The 12,976-nt window shown below is 41.0% G+C and overlaps 1 protein-coding gene across 1 annotated transcript in view; it reads right to left on the bottom strand.

The window, feature by feature from the left end:
• The window catches only part of PAIP2B (poly(A) binding protein interacting protein 2B), a 40,438-nt gene extending 28,128 nt beyond the window's left edge, over positions 1–12,310 (bottom strand). The window contains exon 1 of the mRNA XM_045979251.1: positions 12,142–12,310. The gene's annotated coding sequence lies outside the window, so the exon portion shown is untranslated. The remainder of the gene's footprint in view (positions 1–12,141) is intronic.
• Positions 12,311–12,976: the final 666 nt, after the last annotated feature.

Raw genomic sequence — 12,976 nt, 5'->3', positions numbered from 1 at the left:
AATATGTATTTATACATGTATGTGTATGTCTGTATCTATCTAATCCTTCATCGCTGTCTTCTGTGTCCAGCTGCTGTGCCAGGTCTATGATTTTGACTTTCAATTTTCATTTTTAGAGGGATTACAAAAATCACTATTACCTCAAACAACACAATGACAAATCATAAAAACAACTGAAAATCCACAGCATGCTTGATGTTTGATGCAGCAGGCTACATTCTCTAACATTCCAAAAAGATAAAAGTTGGGCGCCTGTGTGGCTCAGTCGTTAAGCATCTGCCTTCCGCTTGGGTCATGATCTCAGGGTCCTGGGATCAAGCCCCACACTGGGCACCCTGCTCTGCAGGAAGGCTGTTTCTCCCTCTCCCACTTCCCCTACTTGTGTTCCCCCTCTGCTGTGTCTCTCTCTCTCTAAAACAAAACAAAACAAAACAAAACACAAAAAAACTTCAAAAATGTAAAGCTAATTCCAATAATATCTTCTTTTTTTAGCAAGAAGTTTTACTCTCTCGCTATTGTTTTTAAAAATTCTTAAGAACACACATAGCTATTACAATACCTTGAAAAACACACAAAACTTTCAATAAGCTATCAAGCTTCTGTCCCAGCTAAAAAAATTAGTGGAACCTTCTAAAGTAAGGCTAAATGGTCGGTGACAGGACGTATAAAGAACTCCTATTGTGATGGGATTAATCACTAAGCCCTATTTGACCAGAATCCCTTGGTCTCTAAACTTTGCAAATGAAACAGCATCTCTCATTTGATACTCATCAGGGACTTCCAATCACAAAACAAGAATTGTTTTATGTCACTGTGTATTGCTGATTACCTAAATTCAACACTATGCTGGCAGCAAGAGAGGTGAATCTTTCATGATTTGCTCCATAACCAGTTTACTTCTTATACTCCCAGACCAAATTCAGCCTTCTTCTAGAGCCAGAATTCTAATACTGAGTTAGTTTACGGCAGTGGTTCTCAAAATTTAATCCCAGCCCAGCAGCACCAGTACTTGCTAAAATGCAAATTCTCAGGCCCCACCCCACACCTGTTGAATCAGAATCAGAAACTCTGGGTGGGGCCCAGCAGTCTGTGTTGAAATAAGCCCTCAGGTGCTTTTGAAGCATGTTCAAGTTTGAGAACCAGTGATAGACAACAAGTAAAAAACATGTGATTCCTTCTGTTGGTCCAAAGCCAGAGGTGCGGCGTATTCTATCTTGGTAGGAAATAAAGACATCCAATTAAAAGACACACTCTCCCCACAACTCCTATCCTCATTTGAATATTTTATTTTTGTGAGCTAAATAAGAAAACACGCCGCAATCTGAGATTTAGTAAAAAACATATACTTAACAGGCATCAGTTCCCTTCCAGCTTGATTTCACACAATGCCATTTACATCTTCTTACATCTAAAGTTCCAAAAAAGGATCTTCATAATGTAAGCCTCTGACACTTCAGGATTTGTATAATAAAACATCAACTAGGTCTGAATATATCAAACTTATTAGAGAAAAAAAGTGGAATTATTTGCAACATCTCAGAACTGTATTCAACAGGGAATTGGGGGATTTCTTTTCACTTTTATACTTCCAAGTTAACACAATTAAACCAGAACACCCCATTCTTTTTTTTTTTTTTAAGATTTTATTTATTTATTTGACACAAGTAGGCAGAGAGGCAGGCAGAGAGAGAGAGGGGGAAGCAGGCTTCCTGCCGAGCAGAGAGCCTGATGAGGGGCTCGATCCCAGAACCCTGGGATCATGACCTGAGCCGAAGGCAGAGGCTTAACCTACTGAGCCACCCAGGCGCCCCAGAACACCCCATTCTTTAAAAGGTTCTAGCTAGGCAAAGTTTCACAGCATTACTTCTTGCTTTCAGTGGGGATAAAGCAGAGTCTGGGAGGGCCATTTTGCATATCTGCAAGGTTGCAGAATAAAACAGTCACATCTGTTCCATACTGAAATAAAGGTCCCGTAAACACTCAGATAGTGAGTGTTAATACCTCGGCACTTGCCTAGGTAATAAAAAGACACCAAGAATACCACTATAGCACAAATCCAATTACATCCTGTTTTGCTCTTGTTGATATTAAAGCCACTATGTTAAAACTTCACTTGCCCTAATATTATTGCATTTTAAAGAAGGGGGCAACACAGTCTATAGTCCACAAAGCACCAACTTTCAAAAAGCGGACAGTTCCCATGCAACCGTTTCAGAGAACAAGTGAAGTGAGCCTTGTAATGATTAGTTTACAGCTCAATACATTAAACAGAAACAAAAACAGCACAAAAGATAAACCACAGACCAATTTCCATGCTATAGACATACACTTTCAAATAAAACAAGAGCAAATAAAGTCTAGCAATTTATTTTAAAACAAAACAATAACACTGATCAATAGGGTTCAGCCCAGAAATGCAAGGATAGTCTAAAATGACCAAATATAAAAATGTATTTTTTCATATTAACAGGCAAGGGAAAAAAAAATCTACATGAGAATCTCAGTAGTTGCCAGAAATATATATATCCCAAGTCTACCTTCAAAGATGTTTCTATGCTTAAATAAAGGACTAAAAAGCAAAAAACTAGAATGTTTTGGGTAGCAAAATTACAGATCTTTTTTTTTTTATATTTTGTTTCCTAATTATTATAAAGAAGAGTATGGCTTCTTTTACAGTTAGGGAAAAATGTTTTCATTTATACACATTTAAATCTCTTTATTATTTTCCTCATGTATGTGTGTCACACATAGACAACAGGGCTTGAATTCCTGCCTCTTGAGGTTAAACAGCAAACTTCTGGGATGTGCGCAGGACAAAGTTGCCCTATCTTCATTAGTCTTATTAATTTATTTATTTATTTATTTATTTGCGAGAGAGACAGAGAGAGAAAGAGTGGGGGGAGACGGAGAGGGAGAAGCAGACTCCCCACTGAGCAGGGAGCCCTGATGTGATCCTAGGACTCTGGGACCATGACCTGAGCTGAAGGCAGATGCTTAACCAACTGAGCCACCCAGGCACCCTTATCTTCATTATTTTTAAAGTTCCTCTAGTAGCAACACAGGAAAAAAAATTAGGTAAGTTACAAAATACGAAAAGTGTGATTACAATTGAAAAGAATATGTATGCATTAAAAAATACTACAAGTGAACATGAAAAAGAAAGCAGCTACTGAAGCCATGGGGTGACCATCTGGAAACACTGTTTTCAGTTGTTTTATTGTGTTCAAAGTATTTTTTAAATATACAAAGGAGTAAAGTAAGGAAAAAAAAAACCCCTGCCAAACCCTTGTTACTTGGGGCCACTCTTTCAATCTTTGCTACCGTTGCTATGTATTCACCTGATATCAAGAAAATGGGCAGCCCCTCAGACCCTTTCTTCTTTCTCATAACCCCATTTCATTCATTCATTCACACATTTCTTGAAAAGGTAACAAACACAAGCACATGATTCAAAAAACTGTTATTAAAAAAATTTTTGGAAAGATTTTTATTTATTTATTTGAGAGCGAGAGCACAAGATAGGGGAGGGGCAGGCAGAGAAAGAAGCAGGCTCCTCGTTGAGCAGGGACTCCTATGCGGGGCTCAATCCCAGGACCCCGGGATCATGACCTGAGCAGAAGGTAGACATCCAGCGAATGAGCCACACAGGTGCCCCCCAAAATGTTCTAATATATATAAAGCCATATGGAGAAATCCTATCTCCGCTCTCTATCTCCCATTGGTTTCTTATATTATAGTTTCAGAACTTCTTTTTGCAATTATAAGCAAATATAAATAAGTGTATATTCTTATTCCACCCTTCTTTCTCTCTCAACACAGAAAGTAGCATATGAAATGCACGGTTGCATGCTGTGCCTCTTTTTAAAAAAATCACAATATATCTTAGAGCTCTTTTCCATCCCATCAGTCCATAGGCTTCCTCATTCTTTTCTACAACTATGCAATAGTCCATGGTTTACATGGGCCACAGTTGACTTAACCAGCACCCGGCTGACAAACACTGGGGTCATCCCTACCATGCTATTACAAACAATACCAACCATAATCACATGTGTACATCAAATTTGTTCATGAAAGTGCCTTGATGAAGCTTCTGGAATGGTTCAAGATATTAGATGATTACAAGGTCACCCGTTCACCAGGCTGAGAAGTTAGCCCCTTTTCTAGTTCTCATTATACATAGCATTATGTAGCAAAAGATGAAACGATTCCATGAATCAAGCAATTGTACTCTAAGGGGATTCATCTCATAAAAATAAAATGACTAAAACATGCAAATGAACACATTTCTATAAGAAACAATGAATGTACATAAAAAGTGTAAAATATACCCATCAAAATGTGAACCACTGCCTTAGTATGGTAGATCTAGAGTGCTTTGTAGCTCACCCCCCCCACCTCTTTGCCCATCAGTGCTTTCTAATTTTATAAAAGTAATGTACTAGTTCTGTAATATAAAATTTAAAATGTTAAGTAAAATGTTAATTCAAATTAATCTGGATACATTTCTTTGATCTGTCTTATATTTGTACAGCGAGTGCTTCAGAGTTCCTGAAGTATGTTTATGTGCCTCATTTAATTCTTACACTAACCCTATGTATTTTCATTCTATCAAAATGGAAAAGGAGGCAACAAATGGTTAGGCAGTTGTGCTGAAGGTCATTCAAATAGAAAGCCTGGCAGAGACAAATTTCAAACCTAGATCTTCGGAATGCAGATTCAGTGTACTTTTAAAAACATAACTGTTGCTTCCTTAATTTTAATAATACTTCAGGAGTTACTCACATAATCAGAATTTGACAGATGAATTAAAATTATACAGTATAAGGCCTCAGTTCCTAAAGATCATATAATCAGATCTTATTTAAGGAAGAATGTTAGCGTACAACTCCCAAAACTCCAGAGTTAGGAGAGGGATGTTTATAAATAAATTACCTAACTGGCAAAGTGTATGTCTAATATGGCCCCAAATAAATGCCTAATAAAAGTAACATCCTTTTAAGCTGGAAGATTCTCACCTTCAAGACAACCTTTGTCTTTGACTCCTGCTCTAGTCTGGTCTCCAAATCCCTCATGGAATTTCAAAATATGAGTAAGCCGTATTTTCAAGATGGTGATTATAAAATATACATATTTTCAAGCTTGGGACTTATTGACCAAGATGATAATAAGTTGACTAGGATGTACTCTTTCTCCTCATTGTCTCTGCTTCTTTCCTATAAAATCATAAGTGTAGGGGCACCTGGGTGGCTCCATCAGTTAAGTGTCTGCCTTTGGCTCAGGTCATGATTGCAGGGTTCTGGGATGGAGTCCCACGATGGGCCCCCTGCTTGGCAGGGAATCTGTTTCTCCCTCTCCCACTCCCCTTGCTTGTGCTCTCTCTCTGTCAAATAAATAAATAAATAAAATACTTTAAAAAAATTATACAGGTTATTTTATAATATACATGGAGACCACTGATAAATCTTAGTTTGTTAAAGTACATTTTGAAAGGTTTTATTTTTTTATTTTCCTTTATTTTTAATAGAGGGAGTGGGGGAGGGGCAAGAGAGATAGGGGAGAGAAAATCTTTTTTTTTTTAAAGAGTTTATTTATTTATTTGATAGACAGAGATCACAAGTAGGCAGAGAAGCAGGCAGAGACAGAGAGGGGGGAAGCAGGCTCTCTGCTGAGCAGAGAGCCCAATGCAGGGCTCCATCCCAGCCCTCTGGGATGATGACCTTAGCTGAAGGCAGAGATTTAACCCACTAAGCCACCCAGGCACCCCGGGGAGAGAGAATCTTAAGCAGGCTCCACACTCAGCACAGAGCCCAGCCCAACTCAGGGCTCAATCTCACAACCCTGAGATCACGACCTGAGCCAAAATCAAAGTTGGATGCCTGAGTGACTGAGCCACCCAGGCACCCCAAAATATATTTAATTCATCATTCCTCAAACTATGTCTCATATAATTCTTTTCCAAAATATGATTAGATATGTTTCAGAAAGGTGGAAAGGAAAGACCATAGTTAAATACAATGCACCCCTTTTGGAGATCCACAGTACACAGTGGACATTAATATAATAAAGGTACTAGAGAAGTCCTGTGTCACAGAAACCTGTTTAACCCAGTTTATTTTGACACAGAATTTTTCTACTGTGCGTAACTATTTACATCTCATGTTTAGACTAACTGCTTGAATAAAAGTAGCTATTAATTGAACACCTGCAACAGACATCCAAATGTCAATACCAAAAATGGGTAGTTCTTAAATCTTTCCCAACAGAAGTCTTAATTCTTTAAAAAGTTCCTAGGTTCAATCTAGTGAACTCCTTCTTCATCACCCACCAAAGCCTTGCTCAAATATCTCATTTGAGAAATCTTCCCCCGTGTTCACTTATTACTAACTGCTCCTTCCTCCTGGTTTATGCAGCATTTATTTATATCTCTATTATCTCACTTAACACATGATAAATCAGTTCATCTGTCTCCTTGCTAGATGGTGAGTTCTTTGAGAATAAGTTTGATTGTATTTTCAGCACCTTGAACACTGTAGGGCACATACAAGCTTCATGATAAGCAAGTAAAGTCACTTCTTCAGGTGTAACAGTTCCCCAGAATTCAATTCTTGTATTTCTATACCGTTAGCGAAACCTTGCCAACAGCGTGAGAATATTATGCTCTCTCCCTAAAACTTGCATCCATTACTGAGCAGCAGTGGTCAGCGTTAACTCAGTTGTGACATGTCCTCTAGTCAAGCCCATTCAGTTTTTTCCTGAGGTGATTTTTGTTTGTTTATATCTCTGTGCCTTTGTACCCACTGGTCCCTGCTCAGAATGCTGTCTCAAAGTTTTATGCAACTCGAAAACATTCTTACTCATCCTTTAAGAATCAGGTTAAACAATACCTTCTTTGGGAAAGCCTTCATATCTTCCCATCCTTCCAGGAAGAGTAAGGAAATTTCTCAAGTCAGACATTTATGCATCTATTACTACATATGCACCATGGACAGAAAGATGAAGATGTGGAGCAGCACCTGGGTGGCTCAGTCAGTTAAGCATCCAACTCTCGATTTTAGCTTGGGTCATGATCTCAGGATCCTGGGATTAAGTCTCATGTTGGGCTCTGCTCTCAGTGTGGACTTATCCCTCTCCCTCTGCTTCTTCCCTTGTTTGCGCCCTCACTCTCTTGCTTTGTCAAACAAATAGTCTTCAAAAAAAAAAGAAAGAAAAAGAAAATGAAGATGTGGACCTCACATTCATGGAGCTCACAGTCTAGTAAGAAAGAAGATAGCCATATAAACAAATAACCACACTGTAATAATACTAAATGTAATATCGAAAGGAAGACTTATGGAAGTCTTCATTAGACATTAAAGCTCTAAGGACTGCTGTACTCTCAACTGTCTTCTGAAGAAACTGTCTCCAAGCGGTTCTTTTTATATATGCTAAGATCTATACAATAGATAATGCGTGAAACCAGCCCTGCTTCTTGGGCCACAAGCAAACAGACTAGCACTTAGAGCCCTAACTAAAGACAATCTACAAGCTGAACTTGAGAGAGAACACCTAGGACATGTCTTGGCTCAAAATTCTGCCCAATAGGGGTCCTCTATTTCAGTTGACAAACCAACCCAATGAAGTTCCCCTTGGGAAATACAAATGTTAGGTGAGCAAAGTAAAAGAAGGCAGACTTCCAGGTCCAAATCCTATTCTAAATAATGCTTAGTTACTGTTTTTTTTAAGGGTTTGAAAGCAATAGGGCCAAGGGACAATATGGCTACTGAGATGATTTCCTATTTAAATTTACATTAAACCCTCATCATCAGGTTTACATGCATGCCTCTTCCTTTCAGTTGACAAAGGCTTAACATACCATATCACTATGCTTGAAATTAGGAAACAGGCTTAAAAGTTCTACAACTTGGGTGCCTGGGTGGCTCAGTGGGTTAAGCTTCTGCCTTCAGCTCAGGTCATGATCTCAGGGTCCTGGGATCGAGGCCCGCATCGGGCTCTCCACTTGGTGGGGAGACTGCTTCTCCCTCTCTCTCTCTGCTTACTTGTGATCTCTCTCTGTCAAATAAATAAATAAATAAAACCTTAAAAAAAAAAAAAAAGTTCTACAACTTGACCACAGTCCCTCAGTTGGTAAGTGGCAAAGCCAGAAATCAAAGACCAAATTTGACTGATTCTTCTTGAAAAAACTGCTAGGTAAATGGCCTCAAAATCAACTGAGGACACTTAACAAGTTGACGAAGGTTAATGGAGAGAGGCTTTTTTTTTTTTTTTTTTTACGATTTTATTTATTTATTTGACAGAGAGAGATCACAAGTAGGCAGAAAGGCAGGCAGAGAGAGTGAGAGGGAAGCAGGCTCACTGCCGAGCAGAGAGCCCAATGCGGGACTCGATCCCAGGACCCTGAGATCATGACCTGAGCCGAAGGCAGCGGCTTAAACCACTGAGCCACCCAGGCGCCCCTGGAGAGAGGCTTAAAAGGAAGAGTTTATGCACAGAGTAAAACAGAAATGTTCTGGAAGTCAATATGCTAGGAAATGTGAAGTGAGAGGGGGCACATCAGATTTTACTTTGGTCAAGTTAGTTTCTCATTCCAACCTGGCCCTCTCCCCTGAGCTGTTAGCTGTCTGTTTCTCTTACTCAAATATAATATCAGTAAGGGCAAGAGCTTAATCTGTCTGTTCACCAGAGTCTAAAACAAAGCCTAGCTTACAGTAAATGCTTAATAAATATTTTAGTAAGTGAACAAATTCTCAAAGAAGCTATAGGAACATTCTACAGTGGACTCCAAGAAGGGTTATCATGAAATAGACTCCAGAGGTCATTTATAGGTATAGTTGATCCTCACTTTTTTTTTTTTAATATTTATTTATTTGACAGAGAGAGATCGCGAGTAAGCAAAGAGGCGGGCAGAGAGAGAGGAGGAAGCAGGCTCCCCGCTGAGCAGAGAGCCCGATGTGGGGCTCGATCCCAGGACCCTGAGATCATGACCTGAGCTGAAGGCAGAGGCTTAACCCACTGAGCCACCCAGGTGCCCCTCCTCACTTTTTTTATGGATCCTGTATTTGCGAGTTCTCCTCCTTGCTAAAATGTCTTTGTAACCACAAAATCAACACTCTCCGTGCTTTCTCAGTCATCCACAGACATGCCCAAAGTGCAAAAAAATTGAGTCACTTCTCCAACACATTCCAAGCTAAGTAGAACAAGGCAGGGCTCTGCATTTGTGTTTCCAGCCTCATACAGGGATAACTAGAGGACACAGATGGTAGGGGGCAGTGCGGTGCAGTGCAAAGAACTCTGGCTCTGCGGCCAATCAATCAGACAGGGTTGAAGCCTAACGCTGGCACTTGTTAGAGGGCAGCCTCAGGGAGTCACTCAACACTTTGGAACCTCTTTTCTCTTTTGTAAAATAAAGAAAATAGAGGGCGCTTGGGTGGCTCAGTGGGTTAAGCCTCTGCCTTCAGCTCAGGTCATGATCTCAGGGTCCTGGGATCGAGTCCCGCATTGGGCTCTCTGCTCAGCAGAGAGCCTGCTTCCTCCTCTCTCTCTTTCTGCCTGCCTCTCTGCCTACTTATGATCTCAGTCTGTCAAATAAATAAATAAAATCTTAAAAAAGAAAATAGAATTTACCCGGATGAACTGTATTTATATAAGATTATAATCTATGTAAGATGTATATATGGACATATTTTCCCTAGAAACAGTGGTTCAGTATTTACTAATTTAGTGTTCTCGGTGATTTTATAGACCAAAATTGCTGAAAGTAATGAGAACCAAAAACAATCATTTGCAATGAAATAACAGAAAGATACAGAACACAATTATTTGGATGGAGTTCAGGCCAGTGTTAGGGTTCAAGAGATTCTGAAATAGAACCTCACCAGGCATATAAGGTATGGAAAAGGCTTTTAAGAAGAGAGAACAGCACAAACAGAGAGAAACCCAAGTGTGTAACACAAACAGGTAGGTTTAGGAAATGGCCCTGCAGAAAGTCTGGAGCGTGTGATGAGGCCAGAACAGGGGGTCACAGTGCTTCTTTGTGCCTTCCATACAATCCTGCACTGCAGAACCTCTCCCTCTGCATTTAATTCTTGGTTTACAGGTCTCTCTCCCTTTAAACTGTGGGCTCCTTAAAGACAAGATCTCTAGGGAAAAATCACAGTTATGATCTTTTAAATCTGCAAACAAGTAATTACTAAGCACAAATACACCTGAAAAGATTGTAAAAAAAATAACTTTGGTTTTCAACCACAGCCTATACCAACTCAAAATAGCAACCAACTCAGAGATTTACAGTTTTTCCGGGACTTTTCTTTGATGACTATTAATAATTCTGTAATTAATACTTTTATTTTTCTTAGTACCTAGGCATTTGTTAGAATGGCTTTAAGATCTTCCTCTTTTCACATGATTTATTAACAGGGTTCAAACATATGGTCTATAGACAATGCAATGTGCTGGCTCCTTAGAGTAAAGATTCCTCTTAATTCACTCTACTAGACTTATTTCTCTATATACAAGGTATAGTCTTAAACCATAGTAAAATACAATATATATATATATATATATGTGTATGTATATATATATATAAATATAACAACTAAAGAAAACAATGAGAATTTTTCACAAAAACTTGCAAAATTTGGGCCAAAACACAGTGTACATATTAAATTCACTACTTACATTTCACCTCTGTAAACTTAAAAAAACAATTCCAATTTATATGAAGTCACAAAACTAAGTACTTTGAGAACCTACAAAGTTTTGTACATGAGTATTTTCTCTTGCACACTCTTTCTCAAACACACGCAGCCTAAGGGGCCCATCACACTTAATCCAATACTTCCATTTTCTCAAAAACACCCTCTACAGTCCAATATCTAAATAAATATTTTCAAAACTCTAAAGTGACTCTTCCCCATAAATTTCTTGGCATAATTTCATTTAGGCACAACATAGTTTGCACTATTATCCAGAAACATCACCATTAAAACACAAACTGATATACTATAAATGTGAATACAAACCCTCCGTGAATGGGGAAAAGAGAATATTGTTTTTAAACAGATTCAATGCTACATTATCCATAGTCTTGGTGTGGGCAAATGGCATTGGGCTACACAGCTAAACTATGTTGGATATTTTATGATAACTGACAGGCCTTTACACTGCAAACTCTGTGCCACTGAAGTTAGGCTATTTAAAACATAATGAAGCAAAAAAGGAAGAAAAAAAACTATAATGAAAACTGCCTACTTAAAATAATACACTTTAAATTTCCTGTGGCCAGTGAACCCTTCCCACCTGCACTTTCAGGAACTATCACCAAAACAAATGTACTGGGACAAAGATTTCAGAGAGAATATTATGATCAAATGCCACTTTAAGGAAGGCAAGAATAGTTTACCATTAACAAAACCGATTAAACTTTCCAACCTTGCAAAGCTCCCTGTACTGTGTATTCTGCGTCTCTTGCGTTCACCTTCCAGCTGCTTGGAAGGACCAAGCGGAAAATGTTAGTTTCCATGAGAAATGTGGATGAAATTTAAGGGGTGGGTGGGGTAATGGGGCTCACTGGCAGAATGGAAGGCAGCAGAGAAGTGACCGGGACTAATTCAAATTAGGTATCAAGAACGAAAGCTGGAGTAAAGTGGGAGGTGGAGGGAGTAAAAGAAACGCAGATAACGCACCCCGGCCCGCGAAAGGGAGAGGGGTGAAAATGCGCAACTCCTCCCCCTACTCGCCTGGGGAGGGGACCCGGGGATGCAACACCGGTCAGTTTGCCTCGCCGTGTTGCGCTGGGGTAGTGAGGGGACTCGCAAGCCAGAGGTTTCAGTCTGAAGGAGGCTGAGGGGGCTCTGGGAAGTTGAGGGGCGGGGAAGAATTGCGCGCCTGTGCAGGGAAAAAGGGACTAAGATCCCCCAACACCAGCGGCAGGCAGAGGGTAACACCAGCGGACGCCCCTTCTCGCCAATGGCCACGACGTGGGACCCGCCGGCTTACCCTCACCACTGGAGCTCGGACAGGCGCGCGTCGCCCCTCACAGCCCCGACGGCTGCGGAAAGGGAGGCGCAGGGCGCCCCCAGAGACTGGAGAGCGGCGTTTCCCGCGGGTCCCCTCCCCGGCAGCCCGGGTCCCCGAGCCCACCTGGGCTGACCAGAAGCCCTTCCTCCAGGTTGTACTCCTCTGCTCCTCCAAGAGTCTTAGCCGTCGCCGCAGAGGTCGCGGTCGCCAGGACAGTCTTGGCCTCCAGTACCAAAGCGTGAGCCACAGCACGGGAGAAGAGCCGCTGGCACTCGCCAGGTTACCTCTTACAGCACACTGGCTCCTTACTCCGCCTCCGAACCCAAGCCATTGGTTGCTGGGCACCGCCCCATTCGCCTATTGGACCGAAGATGATGCCGTTCAGTCACCTAGAAGGGCATGTGTGTTGCTTATTGGTCTAAATGTGAATCAGTTCCCGCCCACTCCCTCAGAAGTTCCAGCTTCCGATTGGCATAAACATCTGTCTTTTCGCTCCCTTCGTTCTTTCTCTCAGGGTGGAGCGTCCCCTTTCGGGAGACATCGGCTCTGATTGGCTGAAAGGATATGACGCTGGTCCTGGATAGGCATGGAGCCAACGATGAGTCCAGCCCCCACGTGGGGGAGGAGCCCTAGGCGCCGCACCTCTGGGTTTGTTTACACAGGATCTTGCTGGCGCTTCCTTCTATTGGCTGGGCCAGCGGCCCCTCCCACTGGGTTGCGCCATTCAATCTAAGAAGGAGGAGCATGGGGGCGGGCCTCAATGGGATTTCCCTAACTGTCCATTAGCAAGGGAGGAGTTTTGAGCTAAACTGGATAGGACTCGCTGTGCTTCACAATAAGGAAGTTGGGGAGCTGGGCTACTTGGAAGGGCTGGAAAGAAGCAGAGGACTCTCTCGCACCTGTAGAAACAAACCTAACTTCTTGAGGGCTCTTAAATTTCCCCCTAAATTAAGGGTAT

Source organism: Meles meles, chromosome 15, assembly GCF_922984935.1.
Source record: "Meles meles chromosome 15, mMelMel3.1 paternal haplotype, whole genome shotgun sequence".
NCBI lineage: Eukaryota > Metazoa > Chordata > Mammalia > Carnivora > Mustelidae > Meles > Meles meles.
This window is presented reverse-complemented; position numbering and strand designations above follow the sequence as displayed.